Below are 16017 nucleotides of genomic sequence, written 5' to 3'. Positions count from 1 at the left end.
TCCCTTTCACTACTTTTTATATTCCCCGAATGAATGAGACCATATAATGTTTGTCCTTCTCCAATGGACTTACTTCACTCAGCATAATACCCCCCAGTTCCATCCATGTTGAAGCAAATGGTGGGTATTTGTCATTTCTAATGGCTGAGTAATATTCCATTATATACATAGACCACAGCTTCTTTATCCATTCCTCTTTCGATGGACACTGAAGCTCCTTCCACAGTTTAGCTATTGTGGACATTGTTTCTATAAACATTGGGGTGCAGGTGTCCTGCCATTTCACTACATCTGTAACTTTGGGGTAAATTCTGAGCAGTGCAATCGCTGGGTCGTAGGGTAAGTTATATTTTTAACTATTGAGGAACCTCCACACAGTTTTCCAGAGTGGCTGTACCAGTTCACATTCCCACCAACAGTGCAAGAGTGTTCCCCTTTCTCCACATCCTCTCCAACATTTGTTGTTTCCTGTCTTGTTAATTTTCACCATTCTCATTGGTGTGAGGTGGTATCTCATTGTGGTGTATTTCTTTTTTTTTTTTAAGATTTTATTTATTTATTCATGAAAGACACACAGAGAGAAAGGCAGAGACGTAGACAGAGGGAGAAGCAGGCTCCAGGCAGGGAGCCTGATGTGGGACTCCATCCTGAGACCACAGATCACAACCTGAGCCAGGGGCAGGTGCTCAACTGCTGAGCCATCCAAGCATCCCTCATTGTGGTTTTGATTTGTATTTCCCTGATGGCAAGGGATGTGGAGCATTTTCTCATGTGCTTGTTGGCCATGTGTATGTCTTCTTTGGTGGAATTTCTGTTTATGTCTTCTGCCCATTTCATGATTGGATTGTTTGTTTCTTGGGTGTTGAGTTTAATAAGTTCTTTATAGACTTTGGATACTAGCCCTTTATCTGATATGTCATTTGCAAATATCTTCTCCCTTTCTGTAGGTTGTCTTTTAGTTTTGTTGATGGTTTCTTTTGCTGTGCAGAAGCTTTTTATCTTGATGAAGTCCCAATAATTCATTTTTGCTTTTGTTTCCCTTGCCTTCATAGATTTTAAGAACTTGTAAGAAGTTGCTGTGGCCAAGTTCAAAAGGGTGTTGCCTCTAGCATTTTGATGGATTCTTGTCTCACATTTAGTTCTTTCATCCATTTTGAGTTTATCTTTGTCAATGGTGTAAGAGTCTAGTTTCATTCTTCTGCACGTGGCTGTCCAATAATCCCAGCACCATTTATTGAAGAGACTGCCCTTTTTCCAGTGGATAGTCTTTCCTGCTTTGTCGAATATTAGTTGACCATAGAGTTGAGGGCCCATTTCTGGGTTCTCTGTTCTGTTCCATTGATCTATGTGTCTGTTTTTGTGCCAGTACCACACTGTCTTGATGATCACAGCTTTGTAGTACAACCTGAAATCTGGCATTGTGATGCCCCCAGCTATGGTTTTCTTTTTCAATATTCCCCTGGCTATTAGGGGTCTTTTCTGATTCCACACAAATCTTAAGATGATTTGTTCCAACTCTCTGAAGAAAGTCCGTGGTATTTTGATAGGGATTGCATTGAATGTGTAAATTGCCCTGGGTAGCATTGCCATTTTCACAATATTCATTCTTCCAATCCATAAGCATGGAGTACTTTTCCATCTCTTTGTGTCTTCCTCCACTTCTTTCAGAAGTGTTCTGTAGTATTCAGGGTATAGATCCTTTACCTGTTTAGTTAGGTCTATTCCTAGGTATCTTATGCTTTTGGGTGCAATTATAAATGAGATTGACTCCTTAATTTCTCTTTCCTCAGTTTCATTGTTAGTGTATAGAAATGCTACTGATTTCTGGACATTAATTTTATATCCTGCCACACTGCCGAATTGCTGTATGAGTTCTAGCAATCTTGGGGTGGAGTCTTTTGGGTTTTCTATGTACATTATCATGTCATCAGCAAAGAGGGAGAGTTTGACTTCTTCTTTGCCAATTTGAATGCCTTTTATTTCTTTTTGTTGTCTGATTGCTGAGGCTGGGACTTCTAGTTCTTTGTTGAATAGCAGTGGTGAGAGTGGACATCCCTGTCGTGTTTCCTGATCTTAGGGGAAAGGCTCCCAGTGTTTCCCCATTGAAAATGATATTTGCAAAAAAAAAATAAAAAATTAAAAATTAAAAAAATTAAAAAAAAAAGAAAATGATATTTGCTGTGGGCTCTTCGTAGATGGCTTTTAAGATGCTGAGGAATGTTCCCTCTATCCCTACACTCTGAAGAGTTTTGATCAGGAATGGATGCTGTATTTTGTCAAATGCTTTCTCTGCGTCTATTGAGAGGATCATATGGTTCTTGTTTTTTTTCTTGTTGATATGACCTATCACGTTGATTGCTTTACGGGTGTTGAACCAGCCTTGCATCCTGGGGATAAATCCCACTTGGTCATAGTGAATAAACTTCTTAATGTACTGTTGGATCCTATTGGCTAGCATCTTGTTGAGAATTTTTGCATCTGCGTTCATCAGGGATATTGGTCTATAATTTTCCTTTTTGGTGGGGTCTTTGTCTGGTTTTGGAATTAAGGTGATGCTGGCCTCATAAAATGAGTTTGGAAGTATTCCATCCCTTTCTATCTTTCAGAACAGCTTTAATAGAATAGGCATTGTTTCTTCTTTAAATGTTTGATAGAATTCCCCTGGGAAGCCATCTGGCCCTGGACTTTTGTGTCTTGGGAGGTTTTTGATGACTGCTTCAATTTCCTCCCTGGTTATTGGCCTGTTCATGTTTTATATTTCTTCCTGTTCCAGTTTTGGTAACTTGTAGTTTTCCAGAAATGCGTCCATTTCTTCTAGATTGCCTGATTTATCGGCATATAGCTGCTCATGATATGTTTTTTAAATTGTTTGTATTTCCTTGGTATTGGTTATGATGTTTCCTTTTTCATTCATGATTTTATTAATTTGAGTCTTTTTGTTTTTAATAGGGCTGGCTAATGGTTTATCTATCTTTTTATTTCTTCCTATTGGAGGCATTTTCAAGAAATAACCTAAGTTTCCTTTGTGTTCCTGAAATAAGCTACACTAAGTTTTGCTTATGGGGCTTATCTGGTTTTGTCTGTGAGGGAACTCTTCAAGCCTAGTCTCCATTTTATTTTATTTTAATAAAGAATATTAAAAGTATTCTGAGTGGCTTAATAAGTTATGTTCTCATTGGTCAAAATGATTGTGAAGCTTGGTTCTGTAATCACTTTAAGAATGTGACATCTTTTTAAAACATGCTGAGTGTTATAAAATAGTCATTGGGGGGGGACAAACTTATTTTTTAGGAAAACAATCAAAACTATAAGCCAAGTATGATACTAATTCAGTTAGAAATTATACTTTAGAATTAAATTATGCTATTTCTTGCACAGTTACTTGAAAACAAGTCCAAAAGAGGAAATACAGAAACATTTGGAGCAACAGAAACAACATTCATTGGAATAAGGACCTATTTTTCAGAGTTCAGGACTTCCTTGGAAGGTTGAGTATCATCTTTATAAAAATCCAACCCATTCCTTTATAGTCACTCATCTTTCTGCTAACAAATAATCCCTCTTGGCCTGCTTTCACTGACACAATTGACCGAGTTAGGAAGCATCAAACAGAAGTTTTGGTAAAGAATCTATCTGACCATTATGTAACACTCAGATTAGCTGATATTAGGCAAATATTATTGGCCCTTATTTCTAATAGTTGTTACAATATAGTTTACTGAGGTAAATTAATGCATCTCCATGTTTGTTTCTCAAACTGAATATCCCTTATTCTCCATCAGGATTCCCAAGGGATCTAATAACCACTTGACAGTGTTTATACCCTGATTTCTATCTCTGTAACTAGGAATCTCTGACATTTCACTCTATACCTTCAATTCTTCCAGATTTTTCCCTACTTGCCCAGTCTTGACTTCTGTCTAGAACCATACCTTTCAATATAGTAGTATATACCCATCCACCTTGGCAAAGAGCATCCACTTCCTAGTCCCCAGAAAACCTGTGACTACATTACCTTAGATGGCAAAAGGGAAACTGTAGTTATGATTAAGGACCCTGAGATGGTAGATTATCCTGAGATATTAAAGGGGCCCATTGTAATCATATAGGTCCTTATAAGGGGCACTTGGGTCACATAATCGGTTAAGCATCCAACTCCTTTAAAAAATATTTATTTATTTAGAGAGAGAGAAAGAGAGTGCATGTACAAGGAGGGGGGTGGGGCAGAGGGAGAAGCAGACTCCCCACTGAGTGGGATTCCCAACACAGGGCTGGATCCCAGGACCTGGAGCTCATGACCTGAGCCAAAGACATATACTTAACTGACTGAGCCACTCAGATGCTCCAGCATCTGACTTTTGGTTTCAGCTCACGTCATGACCTCAGGGCTCTGGGATAGAGCCCTACACCATGCTCCATGCTCAGTAGGGAGTCTGCTTGAGATTCTCTGTCCCTCTCCCTCTGCCCCTCCTGCTCATGCTCTCTCTCTCTCTCTCTCAAATAAATACATAAATAAATCTTGTTGGTTTTTTTTTAAACCTTATAAGAGAAAGAGGAAAGCAGGAGAGTTAGAATCAGAAAAGGAAATGTGATAATTGATGCCAGAGGAGGACACAGGGATGCAGCTGGGAGCAAAAGAAGGTGGGCATCCTCCAGAAGCTGGGAAAGGAAAGAAATGGATTATCCCCTAGAGTCTATCCCCTGACACAACTCTGTCAACACCTTGACTTTAGCCCCATAGGACCCATTTTGACTTCTGACTTCCATAACTGTAAAATAATAAATTTGTTTTGTTTTAAACTACCAAGGGTGTAGTAATTTGTTGCAGTAACAGTAGGAAATTAATTCAGCTAGACACTAGTCTCATGTGGTTATTTAAATTGAACTGAATTAAGTTTTTAACATTTGAAAAAAAATTTCTCATTCTAGCTATATTTCAACCTCAATAGCAACCTGTGACTGGTGGATACCGTATTGGACAACACAGGTTATAGAATGTTTTCATCATTACGGAAAGTTCCATCCAACAGAATTGTGCTGCTATAGAGGTCTTTTTGACTTACCCCAGATATCCTACCAGCATAGTATATTTAACAAAGCTAAACTGAACACTTTCTCTTTAATCCCAAACCTCCTTGTCAATAGCATTGACCAGAAGACTATACAAAGCAGTAGTTTGATTTTGGCTCAAAAAATAATTTGATACAATTGTTTCAGGAATCATTTGGCAGCCCACAGATAAGAAAATGGAGAAACAGTCCATTACAGGTCCTGCTCTTTATTGATGTCCCCTGCTAGATGCCTAGCAGCTTACCTCACAAAATGTAAAAACAAAATTCCCTGTTCCTTTCAGGGTTGGCAATGATTCTGTTTGCCCTGAATTGCAGTTAGACTTTCCCCCTCTATCCTATCCTGCTTTATTCTCCTTCCCTTCACAGGCATTGATCCTTCACAAGCATCTTGTGCCCTAAACTCCATCTCAGTGTTTATACCTAGAGAATTACCCTTCAACATCAACTTACCTCTCCAGCCAAAAAGTATATTAAAAACAAAACTTACTATTCTCAGACTGTCCATAGATTTCTCTTCTCTCTTCTTATAAGTCCAGTTTTTGTCTTTGTTAACAACAGTCTGATAGCTTTCACTTGTATATGTGAATAAAATATTTCTATTAATGCTAACTGAAAATCTAGGAATGTTCTTTGACACTATAAATTTAAAGAAAATAAAACAAAAACACATACATAAAGAACACTAACAAATCTGTAGAAGAAACATTTAATGCAAAAGAAAATAGGCAAAATATTGATTAGGCACTTCATACGATAGTATATCAAAAGGTAAGTAAAATGCAAATGTGCTCAGAATCCTTAGTCATTAATGTAAATCAAAATTGCAATGTAGTACCACTAAACTTTTAACAAAGTGACTAGATTTAAAAGGACAACAATAGATATGAAGCAACTACCATTGTCATACACTGCTGAAGTAAATTGGTTCAAATATTTTAGGAAATTCTTGGCAATATCTGCTAAAACTGAAGATACACACACACCCTATGACCCAACTACTCCACTATTGGGGGAAATGGCAAATAGAAATCTGTGCAAATATTTACTAAAAACCATGCACAAAAATGTTCATAGTAACCTCATGTATAATAATTTAAAACTGGAATCAGCTAAAATGTTCATCAATAATAGATTGGCTAATATATTTTACCCATACAATAGAATACTACAGCATTAAAATGAAAGGAATGAGTGTTGCAAAAAAAATGAATGAATCTCTTAAATATGATGTTGAGCAAGAATTTAGACATAAAAGTGTATGTTATGGAATAAACTATATACCCCTCCCCCTTCCAAATTCATGTGTTGAAGCCCTAACTCCAAATGTGACTGTATTTGGAGATAGGGCCTTTAGAGAGAAAACTAAGATTAAATGAGATCAGAAGGATGGAACCTATCCAAGAGAACTGGTGTCCTTATTAGAGGAGGAGGAAATGCCAGGAGTGTGTGTGCACAGTGAGAAGACGGCCATTTACAAGCCAGAAAAGGAGCCCTTCCCAGAAACTGGCCCTGACAATACCTTGATCTTGAACTTTCAGCCTCCGAACTGTGAGAAGATAAATTTCTGCTAGTTAAGCCACCTAGTCCATGATACTTTGTTATGGCAGCTCGAGCAGGCTAACACAATTTAATATAAATTATTAGAAAACAAAAACCTAATCTATGAAATCAGAGGTAAAGTGAGGTCCTTTCATGAAAGACATTGGTTATGACTAGGAGAAGGCAGGAAGGGGACATCTGGGGTCCTGCTAGTGGTCTGTTCCTTGATCTTAGTGGTGAACACATCAGTGTTATTGTAAAATGCTATGGGACTTCTGGTATGTGTTGCTGGTATGTGTTGATCATTAGAAAGAAATAGGAAAGGGACACCAGGGTGGCTCAGTCAGTTGAGTATCCAACTCTTGGTTTTGGCTCCGGTCATGATCTCACAGTCATGAGATTGAACTCCACATCAGGCCCTACACTCAGAGAGAAATCTGCTTCAGATTCTCTTCCTCTCCCTCCCCTTCTGCCCTCTCCCTGCTGGTATGCATGTGTGCGCTCTCTCTCAAATAAATAAAATCTTTTAAAATAAGTGAATAAAATAAATAAACAGGACAAATCAGATTCATCGGGGAGGATAAATGGTGGATGCCAGAGGAGTTCAGGGGACCTGGATAAAATAGAGCCCTCCAACCCCTACTTCCTCATGGGAACTGATACAAAACAGGTTTTCTGCCTTCCTTTTCTCATCCCTATATTTTTATTTCTCAGAGAATACATTCCCTTAGGAGAACTTCAGAAAGCCCCTCTCAATAGGGCTGACTGTAAAAGAATGGGAAAGGAAAAAGTATCCCCCTGGCCAAAGGTGGTAACACAAATAGATGTTTGTTTCCAAAACCAGATTTGTAAGACTGCAAGACCAAGCTCGTATGGGTACTGCCCAGCCTGGTTTCATGAACGGTGGTCTCTAAATAGTTCCTAATAAAAATTATCTTAAGAAAGTACAAACTAAGAATTTATCACCACTTTGGATTTTATATGCCTTGTATATTTGTTTCTTTAGATAAAACTCCAGGAAAATACTTCATCTTTTTTTCCTCCAGAATAAACTTCAGAAAGTTTTGGTAAGAATTTGCCCAAATCAGGCAAAATATGGAATTTGATTTTGGATCCATGTTACTATATGTGCTGGCTTCAGGAGCACCTGGTTTTATCTGCACTTACCCTTAAAGCTGGATTCAGCACTTCTCCACATTTTTTCTTTCTTTTTTTAAAAAAGATTTTATTTATTTACTCATGAGAGACAGAAAGAGAGAGAGAGAGAGAGAGAAAAGCAGAGGGAGAAGCAGGCTCCATGCAGGGAGCCTGACTGGGACTCTATCCCAGAACTCCAGGATCACGCCCTGGGCTGAAGGCGGCACGAAACTGCTGAGCCACCCAGGCTGCCCTCCACATTTATTCTTAAGAATTGACTACCTTCAAAGGCAATATTAAGCAATATATATTTTCCGGAAGATTTAGGAAAATATTTGGGGAAAGTAGTTTTAATGACAAATACTGTAGAGCAGCTATTCAATAAATCACCCATTCAGTAATCTTTTTTATTTGCACTTAGACTCTTGGCTTCATACCAATCTGAGGTCTTCTCACTCTGATACTTTCCCTCACTTTCCTAGCTAAATCCTTTCTGCTCTACAGTCTTCCAAAGTCCAACTCTAGCGAGCCAGCCCTCCTGATGCATATACAGCCCAGTGGGAAAGGTAGTCCAGCCTCTGACCCAATTTCTTTCTCAGTTAACTGTCCTGTGGGCTTGACCAGCCTTTCATAATCCACCAGAACTTTAGATGATAAATTTTCATCTAAAGCATTGCATATATAAGCAGAAAGGTGAGCAATATCTTTTGCATGCTTGCTCCGATTAACAAAAATTTAGTTTAGAATCAGGACTTCTCTGAGCACATAACTTCTCAGTGCCACACATTCGCCATGAATTTGAACATTTGTGGAAAATTTGGGGACACTTAAAAATTGTGGTGCTGTGGGGCCACCTGAGTGGCTCAGCCAGTTGAGTGGCTCAGCCAGTTAAGTGGCTGGCTCTTGATTTTGGCTCAGGTCATGGTCTCCAGGCCCTGGGATCAAGCCCCATGTTGCTCCATGCTCAGCAAGGAGTCTGTTTGAGATTTTCTCTCTCTCCCTCTGCCCTTCCCTCTGCTTGTGTGCTCTCTGTCTCTCAAATAAATGCATCTTTTTTTTTTTTTTAATTATGGTGCTGTGAAAACACAATGTATTTCTATACTTTCATCTTGCTTCCATGATTCTGGCCTAAATGCAGAAAAGCAGTAAACACACTAGCCAATAATAGCTGACCATGGTTAACAGCAAAACATGTACATACTGTACAGATAAAAAAAAAAATATCCTTTTCATATGACATACTGACCTCTCAATTTGTGTCATTTCCTTGTGATGACTCAAACAAAACAGTGACTAAGATGGTAAATGCTTTTACTTTGAATAGATCAAAATGCCTGTGACAAAACTGTTCTGATCTAATGCAGTGTGGAGTGATCCACATACCATGTGAACACTGCCATCAGAAAAGTGTCAATACCTGAATTTCTGTCACTCACCCTATTTTCAAGATCTGGGCTGCTTGTATTGCTTTTTCTTTCTAAGGTTCAATATCCTAATTCATTATAGCATCAACCTTTATGTGCACTTATTAAGCCAAATTCACATTTAGCCTACCCTGTCATTTCAACCATTTTTCCATCTAGTCATCCGTTTAAAAAAAATACTTGTTGACTAGCTCATATTTGAAAGGTATCTTATAAGAGTTATAAAGATGAATAAGGTAATTCCCCATATTCATTAACTTCACATTTAATCAAGGAAATTATACACTGAAAACAGAACAAATAACTATAAACAATAAAGACAAAGTAGAAGAGGTTGTTTATTGCCTGAAGGAAGTGGGGGAGCCAGAATGATCTTTTCAAAGCTAATCAGATCATCTCCTCTACTTAAATCCCTCTAATGGCTTCCCTATCACATTCAAAATAAAAAATAAAATGTGAGCATTTCAAACCAATCTCCAGCTTTTTAGCCAGCATTAAATCCTCCTATTGTATCTCTTATTCATTGTGTGTCTGACACGCTGGTCTTCAATTCAAACAGGAGGTAGAATATATTTTTTTAATTAAATTGCTTACTGTTGCATGTCTTGTGTTTATATGTCAGAGGAGCCCTTCCTGTAACATGTCAAAACAGTGAAGCCACCATTAAATACTTCTGGTAGTGTCAAAATTTCCCAGCTACAGACCACAGGGGAAAGAAAGGATTTATGCTATGACCTGTCATCACATCCATAGCATGGTGCTTTGGTTTTAAAGTGGTGTCTTTCTGCAGTAGCCCCAAAACTCAACGTTAGGAAAGAACTCTGGAAAAGTATCCTCTGATTATATCTTTTACAAGTTTTGTAATAAGTGAAAGGATGGTTTTCATAGCAATAATAACAAGAGTAGCTAACATTTATTAAGCACATTGCTATGTATATTTTTAAGATTTTATTTATTTATTCATGAGAGACACAGAGAGAAAGAGAGAGAGAGAGACAGAGACAGAGAGGCAGAGACACAGGCAGAGGGAGAAGCAGGCTCCATGCAGGGAGCCCAATGTGGGACTCGATCCAGGGTCTCCAGGATCACACCCTGGGCCAAAGGCAGACGCTTAATGGCTGAGCCACCCAGGCATCCCAAATTGCTATGTATTTATGTCAAGAAGTAATGCTAATTTCTTTACACATTTAAGTTAATTCCCCTCAAACCCATGATGTAATACTGTTACTATTATAATTTTCTTGGTAAAAAGCAAAGTTAGAGAAGTCAGTACTTTGCACAAGAATATAATTTGCTATCTAGAATGAGCTTTTATTTTTTAATTTTTAATTTTTTAGAATGCCCTTTCAAAATTATGTCATGTATCATTCGATGTCAATATAACAAATTTTTATTACACCATAGCAAATCTTTCTGGATTCCTTATTATTCCAAGCAGAGTTAACACCTGTGTTATGTTTTGAACCCCTAGAAGTACAAAACTATTGCAAATGATAGTTTGTCCCTAGGCATGGGCCTGTAGATGGGCACAACAATGAGCATACAAGCAAATTATTTTTCTAGATAAAAACTATGTCTTTGGAAAAAAAAAAAACATACCTTTGGTTTTTTTTTTTTTACAAATGTAATTAAATATGAGCATTTTGACAATTTCTCAAAAGGCATTCAAAGTTAAGTACTGTTATTTTAAATAGTAACATGATAAAAAAAAATCAATAGTATCTCAGTGCTATCAAATCTCATTTCCTCAGTGGCTTCTCTGAGATTGCCATGGCTCAAAGTAATACATTTTGCAGTGAGAAAAGACACATTAGGCTTTAACCAAGGGATGTATTTCTTTTTATAGTTACAGAGCATAAGACTCTCTTGGGGTGCTTGAGAATCTGATTAGCAAGGCTGACTTAAGTGGGACTCATGAATTGGCATTTTAACCAGTATCCAAGTGATTTAATTTAGTATCAGGGAAGTCATTTTGAAAAACATTGTTCTTGGACATACTAAAAGTATTTTCCTACTTAGGAAAGAAAAAAGGAGCCAAGTAACATCTTCTTACTTGCTTAAAAGAATAGAAAGCAGGGAAAGAAGACCCCATCTCTTGCTAGATTTAGCAAATAAAACATAGGACATATAGTTAAATTTGAATTTCAGATAAATAATGGACAATTTTTTTCGGAGAAACAATATGTAAATATATCTCATACAATATTTGGGAGACATTTGTAGTAAAAAAATTAGTCATTGTTTAAAATTCAAATTTACTTAGGTATTTTATCTGGCAACATTATAGAGAGGACAATCGTTTCAATTCAATGGATTTTAAGATTGCACTCAGGTTTGTCTAGGCCCAACTGGATATTATAAAGGTCCTTTTTCACTTTCATTTCACAAGAATGATAGCACATTTTATTACAAAAAAATTTAAATCTAAAACTAAAGAAAAAACACAGAAAACAAGAATAAAGAATAATTCTGCACTATTCATAGCAGATATGTTGCTAGGTACTCCCTTCCAGTTGAGTGTAGTTCAGTCTGGCAAAGGGTATTGAGATAGAATCCACCATGCTCCGTATTACCTAGGACATAATCTGTTTCCTGAGCCAAGCTGAGCTGCCATTCTCATCATGAAGATATAATCATTAGCTCCCATAATTAGCAGGGAGAAGACCTGCGTGCTTTTCAGATGATAAATCTGAAAGGAATTATCTTCTGATTAAAATAAAATCCCACTTATCTTATGTCAGACTTCCAGCCAATTCCAGTCATAAATTCAGTGTTAAAGGGGAAAAGCCTCAAAAGTAGAAAATAAGATGGTGCCAGCATATGTTCTATACCTATATGCATAGGATCATGAGTAAGCTTACCCTTCTTGCCCTTAAAAGTATGATTTTGATTTGTTCTGGCCTGTGGATTAAAAGCAGCATGTAGGGTGTTGGTTGTCTATGAGAGTCCAGTGCACTAAGAAATTGTGTTAGATGGAAAACTCTACAAACTAAAGCCCATCCCAGGCTGGTTGGGCTGGGAGCATAAAACCTTCTCCCTTTAATCTCCCTGTAGAATTTCACTCCCTTCTAGTAAGATGGACCTTCAGCAATGGGGATATAGGTACCTACACTTTCAGGCTTCTCAGAGGCTAACTCAGGCCTCCATTTCCAATCTAATCTCCTATTCCTTTCCTCACCAGACATGAGCAGAATGGGAAGCAGAGATGCTGCCTGAGGATCCAACCTGGTCCCATGACTTCCACCTGGCACCAACTCATTGCTCCCACCTTGCCTGGTCCTCAGCTACCAGAGCCCTCAGCTGCTACTGGATGTAACTTCTGCAGAACCTAGCCAGCTTTAGAGCCATCACCTGCTCCATCTGGCTCATGGTATCTTTGTAGGTATATTAATTTGCTAGTTGCCATAATAAACTACCACAAAGTAAGGGGCTTAAAACAATAGGAATTTACCATCTCATGGTTCTTTCAGACTAGAAATATGATGTCAAGGTGTCAACAAGGCCATGCTTCTGCTGAGGTGCAAAAAAGAATCTGTTGCACGTCTCCTAGCATCTGGTAGTTTCCTGGCCATCTTTGGTGTTCCTGATTTCTGCTACATCACCCAAGTTTTCATGTTCACATGATGTTCTCCCAGTGTGTGCATCTGTATCCAGATTTTCCCTTCTCATAAGGACACTGGTCATCTTGGATTAGAGGCCTACTGTACTCCAGAATAACCTTGACATAACTAATTATATATGCAATGACTCTATTTCCAAATAACATCACATTCTGAGGTGCTGGGGTTTAGGACTTAAGCATAAGAATTTGGGGCTAGGACACAATTTGATCTGTAACAGTAGGGTTCTAGAGAAATGACAGATGTGAAGGCACCCTAGAAACTTAAGCATGATTTATAGATTCTACTGGGGGAACAAGGGGAAAGACTTCTCTGTTTTCCTGACACATAGACACAAAAGAATGAATTTTCACCACTATCCCTACACTGTAAATGTGGAAAGAAATACTTGCTTTTCTCTTTCTATAAGGTTCTTTCTCATCTAGAGTGGAGAATGAATCACTCATTAAAAACAATAAAGATTACATATGAAAAAGTAAAATAAAATTTTAAATACAAGATTATAGGGGTGTCTGGATGGCTCAGTCAGTTAAGCCTCCAACTTTTTATTTCAGGTCAGGTCATGATCTCAGGGTCATCAGATCTAGCCCTGCATTGGGCTCTGCACTGGGCGTGGAGCCTGCTTAAGATTCTTTCTCTCCCTCTCCCTTTGCCTCTCCTCCCCGCAAAAAATACAAGATTATATATGAAAGTGAATATTTGTATGTAAGGGGAATGAAAATCGAAGTTACACATTAAGTCCTCCTCACTGTCTTTGGGGGCATTACTGTGTGTCACTGTCAGTATTGTGTGTGATGCTATGCTATGCATTTTGAGTATACCATTTTATCTGCATATCAACTCTGTGGGCAATATTGTTATGCCTACAAAGGCATTTTATTTTAGAACTAAAATGATGACTTGGAGGTTCAGACACTTCATGACTGAAAGTCACCCAGATAGGAGGCATAAGAACTGGCAGCAGAACTGGCAGCAGAGTCTAGGTGTCTAAACCTGAAGCCCCTGCTCTTAACCACTATCCCCTGAGGAGGGCTCAGAATGGGTGGGATGGAGTGGAAGGGAGGAAGAGAAAGAGGCCACAGGTGTGAAAGATGTTATAAAGGGGGAATTAAGAGGATTGGGAGCAAGCTAGATTTGAGAAGAAAGGAGGAGTTAGCAGGGGTCACTGAGGGTTTGAGCTTGTGTGCTGGGAGAATGATGGTAACTTGGACAGAAGTAAGGAAATGCAGAGAGGGAGCAACTAGGGGAAAGAGAGGGCCAGGGTAGGGATGAGCTCAGTTTCAGACATGCCCTCATAATCTCAAGAGAAATAGCCAGGGAACCCATCGTGCCAGCAATCAGTAATCCACGGGCACAGATGCAGAGGAAAAGTCAAGTGTTGCAACAGACACAGGAGAAATTGGAAGGAAGTAAGAAACATCAGGTTTAAATTTTCCCAGTTCTAAATTTTTAGAGCTTTTTCTTACAAGAAGCCACTTCACCCATGTTTATTGGTGATTGGTGAGAGGGTGGGGTATGAATTATATTTCTTCATCACCACTGCCCAGTTCAGATTTAATCTTTTGAGATTAAATATCTCCCCCATTTTTTTTCTCAAGAAAAGGCCAAACAGCTTAAATTATAAAGCATCCAAGAAAAATAAACCTCTATTCTTATTCATTTCCATTAATGTCTGCCTTTTTCGCCAAGAATCAAGTGAATTTAGCATTTTCCTTTGTCTTTACTGGTTTGTTGCATGATGTTAGGCAATGTAATTTTTTTTTTTTAAGTTGTAAAAGAAATCTTTGACCATAAGGAGACTTTGTGACTTTATGAGCATACGTCATTTTCTTGAACATAACATTTTTATGGAATAAATATTTGTGTAAATCTACATACATATTCATATTTGCATGTTGGAGGAAATATAGTACTAGGTGATTTCTCACAACACAAATTCTGATTCACTACCTAATAAATCATATACTTAAAAACGCTGAGAACATATTGACATCCTGACACCTTGTAATGTCTCATCTCTTCTACCTCACAAACACTCCTTCCTTCTACTGTCAATTGCTGTGCCCCACAGGTTGAAAAGTTACTACATCATCTTTCCTTTATCTCTGTCCCTGTCTCCTCTAGTAGCTTGCTAACTAAACTAACTTGGTTAGTCTCATTTGCTCTTGTTCTTTCTTTTTTGGTTTAATTGATATAGTACAATAGTATGTAGCTAGCTCTTTATTGATTACCATCCTCTAATAAACCAGGAGCAGGTTATCATTGATTCAACTTTAGAGCTAAGTCCCTACACATGAGAGAGACTGAAATTAATCCTTCCCTGCAGATTGTAAATGTGGTCTCAAGACCAGCAGCATCAGTGTCACTGGAAAACTTAGAAATGCAAATTCTTGAGACCCACTGCATTACCAATTTAGAAATGCAAATTCTTGAGACCCACTGCATTACCAATTTGCAGAAAGGAGGCATTTAGCCTAGCAAACCTCATTTTAGCCAACTCTATGGGTAATTCTGATGTATACTGAAATTTGAGAACTGCTATACTAGAATAACTGAATTTACTTAGCATAGAATGAGGGTTGATCCTGACAAAACAAAATTAATATTCCCCGCTTTTCATCAGGAGGGACTAGGCTTCATTAGGGCTTTTGCTGTGTGTTTGTTTGTTTGTTTGTTTGTTTTAGGAGAAATGGTGACCTGCCTCTGACATTAGCTGAGTAACCTTGGGCAAACCTCTTGATCTCAGGGTTTCATTTTACACATCAATAAAAATTAGAAACTCAAACTATATGATCTCTAAGATGTGCTCCCAATTCTAATAATTTACATTCTAATTTTTGGTACAATTTCTCTATGGCATTTATTTTTTAAGAGGCAGACGAGAATTTGCATCATAAGGTGATATTAACCTGTGTATATGGCAGTGAAACCCCATCTTTGGACTCTCTAGGTAGCAGTCTAACAAGCATATTTTGTACCACAGAAATTGAGGTCATGTCTCTACGGAAGTAAGTAAGCTTTTCCTGTAAAAGGCCAAATAGTAAATATTTTGTCTATTGGTCTTTGTCACAACTACTTAACTCTGTTGCCATAATATAAAAATAGCCCTAAGCAGTATGTCACGGAGCATGGCTGAAGTTTCAATAAGACTTTACTAACAAAAACAATAGTGGGCTGGATTTGGCACACAGGCCATAGTTCGCTTTATAATGCCTCCATTTTAAA

General features: G+C 38.0%; 1 protein-coding gene across 2 annotated transcripts in view; it reads left to right on the top strand.

The window, feature by feature from the left end:
• FBXO4 (F-box protein 4) overlaps window positions 1-15578 on the top strand; it is a 277900-nt gene extending 262322 nt beyond the window's left edge. Inside the window, exons 7-8 of one of the 2 annotated variants that reach the window (XR_012001266.1) lie at window positions 12354-12550; window positions 12643-15578. The gene's annotated coding sequence lies outside the window, so the exon portion shown is untranslated. Of the gene's footprint in view, window positions 1-12353 lie in introns of both variants that reach the window. The other variant, XM_072756988.1, reaches the window with a different exon arrangement.
• The last annotated feature ends 439 nt before the right edge of the window (window positions 15579-16017 follow it).

Source organism: Vulpes vulpes, chromosome 4, assembly GCF_048418805.1.
Source record: "Vulpes vulpes isolate BD-2025 chromosome 4, VulVul3, whole genome shotgun sequence".
NCBI lineage: Eukaryota > Metazoa > Chordata > Mammalia > Carnivora > Canidae > Vulpes > Vulpes vulpes.
This window is presented reverse-complemented; position numbering and strand designations above follow the sequence as displayed.